The following is a 14,784-nucleotide window of genomic DNA, read 5'->3' on the forward strand; positions in this document are numbered from 1 at the left end:
TTCACACCAGTTATAGTTAGCTGGTCATTTTACTCATACAAAACCTTTGAAAATCCCCCGTTATAGTTTGTTCAGCTAACTATAACTCGCGCGTCCGCAATGCACTGCTGATGACGCCACATATTACATCACTCATGACATGGTCAGTGACATCACTCATGACATCATTGATATATATATATATGTATATATATAAAGGAAAAAGGAAATGAAAGGAATGAACTCAGGCAAGCTTCTGAACTCGAATATCAATTGGCTCTGTGTATGTAGGTGTAAATATCATGAAAAATAGTGGCATGGGTGGCCTTCAAGACTTGAGTGAAAATGAAATATGTGCAGCAGAAAAATTATTTGATAATGAGAATTGGGATTAGCATCATGGCATGGGAACAACGACTATGAATCTACATAATTTGAATCGAGTTGCCTTTGAGAAGAAGTTTATTGTATCATACTGTTTCAAACATTGACAAAGTAATTTACACATACAAAGAAATGGTATAATGATAATGAGAATGGATCATATAATTTACAAGGACATCTAGCGAGAAACTAGTCAATGGTACCATAAAACTGTATATAATGTAAATAGTCGTCATTAAATGAAAACCATGAGTTATGACATACCGAGGCAATGGACAAATTAATTTTTGAAAGAGAAAAGGAAGAAAAAGATCTTATGATGAATTTGGTTTTTTGAATTACAAGTACTTTACTGTGATTGAAACAAACGTAATCAGAGATAATTGTATGCTGCGCGCAATTAATTTAATTTAATTGATTCGCACATGTACTTCACTGTGATGTTTGAGTTTTTCGCTTAAGAAAATGGCGACCGTTTTTGGCCATAATCTGTGAACAAGGTTGATAGTCTAGAGGAGTAGTGGAAATGGAAAATGGTACTGTCACAAAACACTTTAAAAGATGGTCTAGACAACAGGGACTCTATGGTCCAGTGGAAGGCTAGTAGTAGCCGAAACGCGTAGGCCGTCCCAATTTTGCATGTAATTTTGCACATGGTGTGTATAAAATAAAAATTTGATAAAAGAAACCTACCTGCTGTTGTGCCGTGACTTCCGCCAGGAGGGAACTGGGAGGCGAGAAGATTCGAAGATTGAAGACTAGGTATAGTCGAAACGCGTAGGCCGTTCTCTTTGCAATTTGCACATGGTGTTTTAAATAATAAATAACTTAAAGTTACTGTTGCTGTGGACACACATGGGAAACAAAGGAGTATGAAGCAATATATATATATATGCAAAACAACTCCTGTCATCGAACTCCAATAACCCACAGGGGGCAAGGAAAAGAACAGGTATGGACCACAGCAGCTTGAAGAATAAGGTGTGTTTATTTTCAGTTTGACCACCACAGCATTGACGCGTTTCGACCGGGTCACCCGGGTCTTGATCACATGACGTGCTAGAAACAGGCTTGTCAATAAATCGAGCTTTACAAAATTCCACTCCTACTAATTAGGTACACATAGACAACATACTACCAACAATACTCAGTGCAGAGAATTATGCAGGTAAATAATGAACCACAGCATAATTAGTAATGTATTCAAATCACAACCTAATACAAATTGAGACTAGTCATGTAAAATACGACAGTACAGTGTGTCCAAGTGGCCCAATATTAGGGTGTGATGTGTTAAAGCTGTGTATACAAATATCCCTGTACAGAAATGTTAAGTCGCCTTTGTAGTCGGTATCCTGTGAAAGTAAGGAATGGCGGAAAGTGAAAGTGCATTAAAAGTGAAATACGTGACACATGTAATAATTATGTTTGACAGGGAATCTAACAGTGGTATTTACAATAACTAAAATTGTAAATGGGTACAAATACCACCCCCAAAGGATGTCAACACCAAACAGTACTAAAAATGTGCAAATCAGCAAAAAATTATCTTAGTCAGAGATCCACAGTTGACAAATGACTAAGCCTAGTCAGATGTATGTATATGATTAAAATATGTACCAGTGGACGTCTCTGTACAATCAGATTGTGTAACAGTGCAAAAGGTACCACACAGTGGGAAAAACATGTTGAATGAGTGTATGCTTGTTGCGAGCAGTATGTTGTTATTACTGGATACATCCATTATATACAGAACGTGCAAAATCTAGCCAGTATTAAAGTGCCATAGTGTAGCAGCAAAAATGTCAATCATGTTAAAAAAATATTACTGTCTATAGTGGATAGGATAATGTATCAGGGGATTACTATGCTAATATGGGTAACTCATATATTAAAAAATCAGAGTAAAAATAGATCCGCTTGTTATGTAATCCCCAGTACAGAATGTCTAAAATACCATACAAAACCTAGTTCTCTAAAAGAAACCCATCACTACAGTTAAAAACCAACCAATAGTGGCTAAAAACTGTCTAAGATTGGGGATAGAAAACATGGTCATAAATATGGAATAGTAGACAATTCTCTGGAATAAGTACATAAAAAGCTGTACATATACATAGTAAGAACACCAGACAAATATCCAAACTCTACACTATAAAAACAGATGAAAAATCACACAGGCCACTGACCATAAATTCATTATATATCTTACAGGGCATTTTACTGTGATAGAGAATACAGTTACAAAAAGTTGTGTAAATCTTCTCCTGTATTCAATCTATTCTGCATTTTTGTGTCTAGTGTCATGTATTCAGACTCTAACTGGCATAGCTGTTTTTCTCTATTGCCCCCTCTAGGACATTTGGGAACTGCATCAATAACAAAGTATGTCAGATCTTTCAGGTTATTACTGTGAACTAAGTTGAAATGGCGGGCCACCGGATAATTGTGATCTATATTCACCATGGCGTGCAAATGTTGTAAGATGCGGTTGAACACCTGGAGCTTCGTACTACCCACATACTTGAGGTGACAGGTGCATTCAAGTATGTATACCGCAAAATCAGTGCGGCAGGAGTAACGACCCGTAATCTGGATGTGTGTAGAATCAAATGCATCAATATAATCAGTTTTATTTATACAGAATGTGCAAGCCCTGCAACTGTTGCATTTGTAGAAACCATTTTTAAGGGAAAGCCTGGTGGTGGGTGCCTTCATACCTTCCGGGCTGGTTCTCACCAGACTATCCCGCATTGAAAGAGCCCTTCTAAATGTAATTGAGGGGGAGTTAGGGAGTACCTGTGAAAGAGTCAGATCTGTTTTGACAATATGCCAATTCTTGAGGATAATGTTCCTCACTTCATGTTTCTAGTTACTATAAGCAGTTATTAGTCTTATAGTATTGGAATCAGCTGGATTCATAATTGTAGTTTCTGACTCAGGAATAGTGTTCATAGTCCCTGATCTCTCATTGGAATTGGCCTTCGTGAGTTCTGCCACTAGATCGCTGTTGTTGTAGCCACGTTGTAAAAATCTTTCATAGGACTCTGTCTGGCAAATTTGTCTGTTTGATGTAGTGCTGCATATTCTGTTGATCCTAATAAATTCCCCGGATGGAATGCTCCTAATGAGATGTCGTGGGTGAGCACTGTGGGCATGTAAGGTGGAATTTCCTGCCGTAGCCTTTCTGTGTAACTTCGTATGAAATGTGTTGTCCTTGATGTAAATTTCGACATCTAAAAATTGCACCCTCTGATCACTAATATAGGCTGTGAACTGTAAGTTTGACTCATTAGTGTTAATAGTGTTCACAAAGTTCTCAGCAGACTGTAAATTTCCATCCCATTTTATGCAAATGTCGTCGATGAATCGCCACCATTCAATAATGTGGGCACCAAACAGCTGCCTGTGAGTGCGCCTGAGAACATGCTCCTCTCATCAGCCAACACTTAAACATGCATAGCTGGGGAAGAAGCATGCCCCCATAGCCACCCCACACAGCTGGTGGTACACCTCTTTATTGAAAATAAAAAGATTGCTGTACAAACATAACTCAGGCATGTATCATGGCATTGTGTTTGTAGCATTGTACACCTCTAGAATCAAGAACATATTTAACAGCCGTTAAACCAATTTTATGTTGGATGCTTGTATAAAGTGAACAAATGTCCATCACAATCAACAAATAGTTCTTTTCCCAAGTCACTGTTTTCAATTTAGTAAGGAAATGACCGGTGTCCTTAATATATTATGGTAACTATTCCACAAAACTTTGTAAAAAGAAATCTACTATATGTTTTAACTGACATTTTTACCCAACGATAACATCCCTTTAACCAATGTTTTTAATTGTTTTTAATGCAGAATAAGATATAATTACCATACCTAACAATAATGTTACTTTGACCTTTATTTGTACATATTCCGATGCACATGAGGAGTTTAAAATTATGTTTGCTACAGTTTATTTTAAGTGTATCCGTTCAAAAATTAAAAAAATGAAGGGTTGCTTTCAGAAACACTGCACATAATTCATTTCAATAGAAAACACAAAAATTCCGCAGCTAAGTAATTAGATGTGAGAAAAAAACTAACAAGGTACTACAGCTATGCAGCAGAAACACAACTAAATAGCTGCATCTACTCAATTGTTGTTAAATCAATATAAATGGAACTCTGAAATGGAAAGAGTAAAACAAAACTCCCAGTTCTAGAGACAGTACGCGTCTGTCTAGGATAAAGTTTTGCTTTTTAACATTTCAGAGTATGTGAAGATAGATCATATTTATGAGATGGTCCTGTTTTTTTCTGCTGTGATAAAACCTGTTTATGGCTTATTGGTCGGGAGCTCAGCCAGCTTATGTGCAAATCCCCTGAGGACCTAAAGATGCAGACATGTTGCCATTGTTTTATGTGTTTTCCGATAGCTTTAATGTGGCAATATTATTCTATGCTAGATAAGTGAATGTAAACCTTATGTATAATAAAGTCGATGGAAAGTAAAGCCCAAAATAATGGAAAATGAAATACAGTCTTGTACCACTGTTTGAGTCATGAGATGCGGATGTTTAACAAAGCAGATGATTTGCACATGACCTAAATCGCTTGTCCTCAGAAAGCGCATTTCCTCTGTTCCAGGGGTTATTTAATGGCACTACCCAACCTACAGGAAACACTGTTCACGTAATCTTATGAACTCGTATCCTCTGGCCACTGTAATGGCATACATAGACAACTGTATTACAAAATGTGTTTTTGTACGCATTACATATGTATAGAGTTGTTGGTTTTACAGTGTGTGCTGCTTGTAAAATGTTTTTGTAGCTGGACTAATGGTTCTGCAGGCTTCTGCCTAGACACTAGTAGTGAGTCAGGAAGGGAGTTCTAGCTTCGTGGGCTTGATTTTCGAAGCTCTTTCTGTGAATAGACGTGTCTGCAAGAAGGCTTGGATGTGAATTGGAACTGAATTTTCCGGCCTTTAGAAGAAGTGATTTTCTATCAGTAGGCATGCCTTACTACAGCTTTAGGTGTGACATACTTAAGAATTTCAAAAAGGAAGACAGGCTTACTTATTCCTTGAAACTAATCACAGAAATGTCTTATGTATCTGGCACCGATACTCAAGTGCACCTCACACCAAGACAGTAGTGAGACACAACTACTCATAGATACAGCCTTCCGAATTGGGCCCTGTGCCTTCTGATATAGGAAGGATGAGTATCAGGAATGCTTGGGACGATTCCAGAATGAATGATGGTGTCAGCAGCACCAGGTCAGGACGTCCTTCTGCAGAGGGTTAGTAGTATTTTGAGTATAAATGGTCTGGAACTTTTCAGAGTTAGTATAGAGCAGGTCTGTAAAGATCAAGCAAGGAGCTCACATAAATGGTCCTTAGTAGAGCCTGGAAACCTGGTGTGTGAGATGGGGAGGGGAGGGGACAGAAAATTGCCATTTAGGAGAACCGTCAACAGTCACAGGGCCCCACTTCCAGGGTGAACCAAACTCTCAAAGACCCAGAGGCTGAACAGGCAAGGAGTGGGCCAGGTCTTCCTAGTAGCAGCAGCGTCTTCATGAGTCGCAAATGTTCAGAAGATAGAAGAAATTCAGACAAACCCAGACCAAATGACTCCTAGCTAGACAGTAAGCATTGGGTGCACTGCGGGTCACCCCTGATCGAGGTTGCTGAGTTAGGGACCTCCACCTTAACTGTTCAGGGGTGGGCCCTGTTCCGGACATAGCCCACAGATGGTCTTCCACCCTTTTCTCACCTTGTGACTCTTCTCTTACAGAATTAGGATCACCTAGGGGTTAGGATGAACGAGACACACATCAGTGAATAGGATTCTGTAATGATGGGTGGCTACCGCCCTGCGATGGTGTAGCATACTACTAGGTTGCCACAAAGGAAGGTGGTGGTGCCCCTATCCATGGTGGGTGATAAACATCTGTATTGGTATGCGCGAATGTAAGACACAAGGACTAGTCTGAATGTGACTGAAGATATGCATTGCAAACGTGAGAAAAATGTTTCAGTCAGTGTTAAACTAGCAATCCTGTTTAGTTGGGCTATTGTATATAGATATATTCACTGTGCCCAGCTGAATCGGGGGTGACATGATGTAAATGCAGGTCACAGTACACCGCTCTGCCTCCTGCTATTGGACCTTTGAGTGAGACATATACACAGAGTACCTGGACCCCGATAACGAGGTGGAGGGACTGGTTGTGCATATATCATGATGTTTGAGAAAAATATATCCCTCCACATAATATTTCTATACATAGGGCCCAGAAACAAGCCTGTTACTTAGCAACTTTCCCTTTGATAAGGCAGGAGGTGTCGCAGAACAGGAAAGCCAGGACTACAAATAGAAGGAGTTAAAGATTAAAACTTCACTTAATGAATACAAAAAGAGGGGCCTACTCTGTAAGGCACTCGAGGATATTTGCAGATTATTAAGACAGACTTGGCATTGCTTGATTTTATCTCTTTCTAAAGTAGGAGGCGAATACCTAATTTGCAAAGCTGAAGCTGTGTCTTACGCCTGAATTTCCAGGAGTAATACACACTAGCGGCCACATGCATCAAAGTTAGCATATGCGATTTCTTAATTGCGAAAATTAAGGAATCGCAATTAAGAAATCGCAAATTGCTATGCATCAAAAAAATCGCATTTTTATTTGTGATTTCTAAAAATTCCTTAATTGCGATTCACAATTTGCGAATCGCAATTAAGGAATCCCTTCCCATTGATTCCTATGGGCCAAGAGGCCCACAGGAATGAATGGGAAGGCATTCACAAATTGCGAATAGCATTTTGCGAATCGCAATTTGTGAATGCATTTTCAAGGGTGCAGAGGGGGGTCCAAAGGACCCCCCCCCTGCACCCCTGAAATGTAACTTTAAGTGCAAGTTTCACACACACATGTCCCAAGGACATGTGTGTGTGTAACATGAAACTTTCAAAAATGCATTTTTGTGCATTTTTGAAAGTTTTTCGCAAATTAGCATGAAGGTCAACTTCATGCTAATTTACCCCTTCCTATTTGCGAATTCGCAAATTAAAAATGTTCATGCATTGCATTTAAGAAATCTCAAATTGCGATTTCTTAAATGCAATCGCAATTTTAGAAATAGCAATATGTTTGCGATTCCTAAAATTGCGAAAAGCATGATGCATCCCAAATTTGAGAATTGCATTCCCAAACGGCCGAAAATTGCGAATCTCACCGTTTGCGAATGCAATTCTCAATGATGCATGTGGGCAGGGCCTTATTTAGAGTTTTCTAGTAATGGCAAACCCTCTCATACCTGAAGAAAAATACAAGGTTTGACGTATAATCCCCCTGGCTGAATTTGCTGCGCCTTAATATCCGTATGGTGGCGGACATTTAGATAGTGGAGGGTTCACCAGATTTAGAATGTTTCGGAAGAAATCAGATGATTTTTCATTACCACAGACTCATAAAACCAAACCTTTTATGAGAGTAAAATCTATTGTGAATTGGGCCTTGAATATGACTTGCAAAGTGTGCCAAGTAGATTGATCAAAGAATTTAAAAATAAGGGCACAGGATCTGGTTCATGATGCAGTGGCCACCAAGGGATTATAGGTATCCAAGAACCATTTATGTAGGATGGTTAAATCTTTCTTGCATGTAGGTTACATTTAAATGCTGAGTTCCATGTCCAAAAAGTATTTATGGTGCGCATTATGATGTGTCTAGCACTTTACCAATGGTCATCAGGCTAGATAGAGAGGAAAGCAGGAGTGTATTGCTTAGTTAAATAAGCAAACACTTCCATCTGCTTTTTCATGGAGATTCACACAGGTGGAGAAAGTAAACCCATTTGTGTTGTATTTTGCATAGTCATGACAGAAGTCTTTATTAGAATATTGGGGATGACAATTTTGGGAGGAGTGTTCTCCTACTGGGCAGTTACTGTGTGAGCTTTCCCAGGCTCGTCACATGTTTGCATTCTGAATAAATCTCATTATACTGAAGAAACCAAAATCTTCATTCTCAGGGAATACTTATTAATAGAAAGAAGAACTTGGCACAGAAGCTGAAATATGAAAAGAAATCTTTATTAAATTTAATAAGTGAGGCCACGTCACACAGAAGCTGTAGCAACTGAATGAGGTAGTCTGAGGAATACAGAGAACAGAGGCCTTTTATATGCTTAGGGTTACAAAACTCAGCACAAAAGTAAGGGGCAGTCCTAGCTTTTGCAAGCATGCAAAAAGCCCAACATTCCTTCTTCCACAAGCCGGACAAACCCATAATAAAAGACCACAACCCATATCGTAAACAAGCCATAAAAGAAGGAAGGAACAGAAACAGATGAGAAGTAGGATAAGGGGTGTGTATGTGCATACCAAACTTTACAATCTCCTGTGCTCTGATCCTTAATCTTGATCAGCTACTGGGCAAGGAACTGGTCTAACAAGGTCAGCTTTAGGCAACAGGGTCAGTTCCCTCAGGTCATCCAGAAGTCAGCTAAAGTCATCGGCCTATGTGAGGGCAACCACAAAATGGCTGCCATGCACAAAATGGAACCCAAGGGTTCAGAATTCACGGAACCTCAATACCTGTGCATTTGGAGAATATATTTTTTAACTTATAAGTGGCTATAAGCAAGAGGAAAAAACTACCCTGAAAGACCAGCCCAGCCTTCAGATAAAGAAGGTCGCTAGCGTCGTGGATTGATACATATGGAGCCAAGCAGTGAGTTCCATTCTTACCACACCCATTGATGTTACAATAACTACAGCGCAGAGACCCCTAGAGTCCCCGCAGTGGGATCTACACCAGATATACACCAATTATACTGGTCAACAAATCAAGTGAGTTACCTAAAGTTGGACCCGGTAATTTGCATCTACCATTACTTTATGGCACCACTAATATAGTGTTTCTCTGGATACAGGGCTGGATAATTACCGTTCCTGTACCTCCTATTCCACATGACATTGAGGAATCTACTTCAGAACCTCCTGCACTGGACTGATAAGCCTTAGAATACACACATGATAAGCCCATCATAACAATCTGTATTCCTTTACATCCATATGCTTTCCCTCCCCCACAGTCCCCAGAAACCTAGTCCTGAAGAGACCCCGTATCTAGAGAGGGTCAAAACGCTGTCGACAAGAGACAAAAAAGAGAGCCTAAATTAAATTATTCATTACTGTATTAAGCTCATCCTTTTGTACTTTACCAATAACCTGTCCCACCTTTTTGTACACTATGTCACACAATACTCACTAAATAGGTTATAGTCACTTCACTGGGGCTCACAGTTATACTTCAAATGTGTAATGATATGTAAATATTTTATTGACTTGTATATAAGGAATACATCTGTAATACAGACTAGAACTGGAGAATAAAATTACCTACTTCGGCTGAAGTCAGGTAGACATGATAAACAAAGTGTATGGGCTTTTCAATTAATATGTACGAAGAGAATATTAATGCAAATAATACTCGGACTCGATAGGGGGCATGTATGTATAAAATAACTTCTAGCTATGATTTAATCAGAGCAATTACTTGAGTTGCAGATTTTGTACTGATCTAGATAAATGAGTTCCTTCTGAACATTGTTTTTTGTACTAATTCAGATAAAGAGAGGCAAACAGTAAGTTTGACTGAACGGTTGTCCTACCCAGGGCAATCGTGTTCAGCATTACTCAATCGGAGTAGGGGAAGTTCAGTGGAAATATATTTAATTCTGATTGGGGCATTTGTTAAAGGAGTCATTGTGTGCCCTGTTTAATTGTGAAGAACTGCTCACTTGTGCACCCGCTCGCAAACATTTTAAAGTGTGCCTGTTCGCACACGGGCCATTTAACATTTGAAAGAGTGAGTTGCCAGCAAGTGTTTCTGCATTCCAAACTAATATGTGGTGACCACAGAACAAGATGTTACTCGTGCAGTTTACCATGAAAGTATTACTTACCAGTTGTGGATCCTGTGCTCCTAATGGGACACATTTGAAGTGAAGTGGGATTGTTGGTTATCACTGTGAAGCACAGTTTCGTAGTTCAAGTTAAGTGTAGATGCAGTATGGTATATGCAAGAAGTGTTCTCCTTGGCTGGAGGTTTGATCTGTTATTGGCTGAACAAAGGCATAATCTGACTGGTCAGTACTGTGGTATTCTCTAAAGGAAGTTGCAATCAGCATCTTAGCAGTAAGGGACATTGGTGATGACTTCTGTCATGTTAACTTATTGTTTTGGAATCTACCAGACAACGATGGCTTATTTTATTATGTAAGTTTGTTTTGTTGGAAAAAAAGAGGGGGGCAATTTTGCAACTATTTTATTTGTTCTGCCACTCTATTATTGACAATTCTTAAGGTTAGGGAATATTTGGGTGTAAGCTCTAGTCTTAATTTGAATTTTGGACACCATGCAATCTGTTGGAACTCTACCCATGTTTCTACCCACTTCAGGTGAACCCATCATGCCATGCAAGGACTGGCGAGAAGCATCTGAAACATATTTGGAGCCTAGAGGTGGTGACATTTTATATTGCAAAGAGGAAATTGCCCATATTGAAGCATAATTTGGGGTTCGAGGGATGAAAAGTGTTGAAAATATTGCCAGCATTTACATATTGTAGTAAAGGAAGGTACAATGGCTCTGATACGGATGAGGAAGCAGACAATGAATGTGCTTCTGCCACAAATGCTCAGGAAAGGAACTACAGTAAATAAATTAGTGTTGTTGAGGAGAGACACTTTTTTTCTCGAGCACAATTACCAGGTGAGACTATTGATCTGTATGTGGCTGTATTGCAAACTTTGACTGCAACATGCATTTTTAAGGGATAGCCGAGGACAGCATATGGGGCCAAATGATCACATAACATGAAGATACAGGAGAAGTTGTTGGAATAAAAGAAGCCATCATTAGAAAAAGATGGTGGGTACAAAACCAAGGGGTAGTCGGTGCAGTCTACTTTACATGTGGCAGATAAGTCCAAAGAAAAAGAAAGAGGTTAGGTTGAGAACTATGTCTGGGAACGGGAAGAAAACGTGTTATGGAGGCGGAAGTATAAAACATATAGCACTTTCGAGAAATTGTCCGGCGGTAAAGTCTAAATGTTTCTGTTGCCAGAGAATTGATAATTTTTCTAGAGTGTGTAAGCAAATGAATACAAATACAAAAGGCAATGTGAATGTGGTGCAAGAGAGTAGGATTATTTCTAAAGAAGTTCGAGGGGAAATAGAAACTGATGATGAAGTGGATATGTTGATAATCTGTGACATATCCAAGAAGACAGAACTAAAGGCAAAAACCGAGATTGAGCCATATCATCAGCCAAAGTTCATGGTGGAAATGAGTGTTAGGGAAATTGCTAATTGGGTGGATTCTTTTTCACCAACTACATTGATGGCTGAGACAGAGACCTTATTTAGGAGACTCTTAAAAACTCATCTTTTCTCCCTTTAGGTCTCTCCCTTTCCCCTGCCTTCCCTCTCCACAGCGCGGGGACACGCCGAGATGGCGTCACCAGGCGCTTTATAAAATCCTATATTATTATTATTATTATTATTATTATAAATGAGGAAACGTGGCGCAAGTTAAATGAGAAGGAATTGCAGGAAGCTGATGTTGAAATTGCCTATTATAGGATATTAGAGACTTGTTTGAGTTTTAAGGGGAGGACTGCGTGGGGTCGAATGTGTGAGTTAAAAAAAGGAAGGACTTTATCAGGGTGGTGTGAGCAAAGAGTGCTAGGAATTATTTAAAATCCTAATGCAAAGGGTCAAGTTTTAATTTTGGACTAAGATGAAACACAGGGACAGTAAATCAGTTTCCTAAATTATTTGGAGGTGAATTGGGCTATATGAAAGGAATCAGGCATACAATTATGCTAAAGAAAGATGCTACGCCAATTGTGCACAAGGTGGGTAATGTTCCATTGGCTCTTAGAGATTCTATGAGGAATTAATTAAATATGTTGACCCAGGGCAATAATATTGAGCCTTCTGAGGCCTCTAAATGGCTTATTTCAGTTGTTATTGCACGCAAACCCAGTGGGAAGATTTGGATTGTGTCGATTTAAGGGACCTTAACAAATATATTTGGATAGATCGTCATCTATTGACCAATATAAATGACATTTTGGCCAGTGTGAAAGGTAGACTGTATTATTCTATGCTAGACCTGTCTAGTGCATCTCATCAGATTCGGTTGCACCCTTAATCTAAACATCATACTTCATATATTGTGACAGAGGATGCATTTCATTTTGTGCATATGCCTTTTGGACTAGTACACGAGTCTGCTATATTTTAAAGAATTATACCACAACTATTAAGTGGTTTAGAGAATGTGAAGTTATTTCCAGGATGATGTTTTCGTTTGGGAAGCAGATAAAGAAAGTCATGATAAGCTGTTGAGGTAGGTACTTAACATTTTTGAGGGGACATATCTTACTGTGGGGATTGAGAAATGTAAGTTTTCTGTGCAAGAGATTGAATATTTGGGACATAACATCTCCAAGACTGGTAAAATACCAAAGATTAAACTCAAGGAAACTATTGAGAAAACACCATGACCCCGGGATAAGGATCAATTGAGGTATTTTCTGGGCCCTGTGGAATACTATGCTAAATTTGTTGACCACTTTTAAGGTTTCGGCTACCGTCCCACTGCGTAAGCAGTGGGTGGGCGGAGCCGAAATCTTTTGTTAGTAGTATGGGGGCCTGAACACGCCCCTATTCTCCATTGGCTGGCCTCGTAAATGCTGGCCAGCCATTTGAGGAGAGGAGCGTCACTGAGTTCAGAGCCCGCCTTGACGCAATTCGGGGGCGTTTCCGTGTCTTTTTTTAAGTCACGCCCTCTCCTCTTCCCATTGGCTGGAATTTTACCTTCCAGCCAATGGGAAGGGGAGAGCACGCAAACACACCCCCAAATCGCGAAACGAACTGTTGCTCTGTTCCAGACTTGCCTCCCGCTGTCCGTGTCCGCCCCCTCCCTCTCCCGCTGTTGAGGACTGTACCGTGAGTTATGATGTTGAATTAACGGTAACTGACAACTGCAATGTTACAAAACAACCCTGACATTGTTACACAAATTATTTTTCACACACCAACTCATGGCTGTTCCTGAATTGGAAAACGTAAACAAACTGCCAGTACTTTTTTTTTTCTTTTACAGAAAAGTGGGACCCCTAGACTGGCACAGGGCTGGTGGTTATTTAGTGTCCTGAAGCGGGTGGTATTGTGAATGGATCAGTAACAGACTAACTGTGTAACATGGCATTCAGCGCACGTAGTTACCCAGGGGGTTGAGCGCCTCGGCTGCGGCCCGCAGCAAGTGCAGGTAGTCGGACAGAGTGCCGAAATCCACGGCCAGCAGAGTGCCCTCCTGCTGCACCTGCTGGTAGCGCTCCAGGACCGGCACGATCCCCGGCAGCAGGCTCTGCTCGGCCTCCACCCTGCTGCAGCAATCGTCCCCCGGCACCACCCGCAGCGCATCCAGCCAGCTGAGCGCCGGCTGTAGGGGCTCATGGAGCGCTGGCGGTGCAGAAAAATCACGCATAACCGGCTTCCAAGAAACTCTCTGCAAACACAGCGCCTGGCCAGCCGCTGCTGAAGTTATCCAAGAATCTGACAGTGCGGGACTCCAGGGGCACTTTGGTACCGCCGGAGGTCACCAGTACCACCCGCCTGCCCTCGGCCCCGTGTCGAGCCGTAAAGTCCCTCATCAGTTGGGCGGAACATTCGATCCCGGCCGGTGGCGGAGGGAAATCCATCCCCAGGGATCTGCCCGCTTCTGCCATGGCGAGATAACTCTGGCTGATTGTACTCAGACAGCAACGGTAGAAATGATTGGGAGGCGGGGCCAGGCTCTGTCATTTTAGGTACGGGCAAATGGGTCAAAATGGAAGCGATCTTAGTTGTGGGCAAGGGGCTGACATTGCCGCTGTGGAGCCACAATACTTTATGTTGAAGAGCCATGGAGGAAGTCAGAGTTGGTGTTATGAAATTTTGAAATGAAAGCTAGCACTGGCTTTAGGTTGATCTAATGTCCGATATGGACACGGATCTCCGCCGCTGATTTAAATGTCCTCCGTGTCGACCTCATCCCTCATCTGATGTACTCGTTCCTTCCAGCTGCGCCCGCACCCCGTGATAGCTTGAGCCACCCCTGAGCAGGTTCACATGCTAGCAACTCCTTTTATTTTTTAAATTGACTTTGGTGATAGGTTTCTTTCGGGAGCAGAATAAACGGCATTTTCTACAGGGCCCAGGTCTCACTTTCACCGCAATTCTTTGCGAAGAGATACCCCATTCAGACTGAACTTTCCAAACACTTGCCTCATCCATCGCATTTTGTTGGAGAGTTTAATCTGGACCCCCCCAAACAAAGGTAAAAACACCTAGGCTCAACCTGGCCG

At 40.8% G+C, this 14,784-nt stretch overlaps 1 pseudogene; it reads right to left on the reverse strand.

Annotated features, from left to right (window-relative positions):
* Positions 1 to 11,330: 11,330 nt before the first annotated feature.
* LOC147698593 (phosphopantothenate--cysteine ligase-like) lies at positions 11,331 to 14,166 on the reverse strand (annotated as a pseudogene).
* Positions 14,167 to 14,784: the final 618 nt, after the last annotated feature.

The sequence above is a fragment of the Lissotriton vulgaris genome, chromosome 8 (genome assembly GCF_964263255.1).
Source record: "Lissotriton vulgaris chromosome 8, aLisVul1.2, whole genome shotgun sequence".
NCBI lineage: Eukaryota > Metazoa > Chordata > Amphibia > Caudata > Salamandridae > Lissotriton > Lissotriton vulgaris.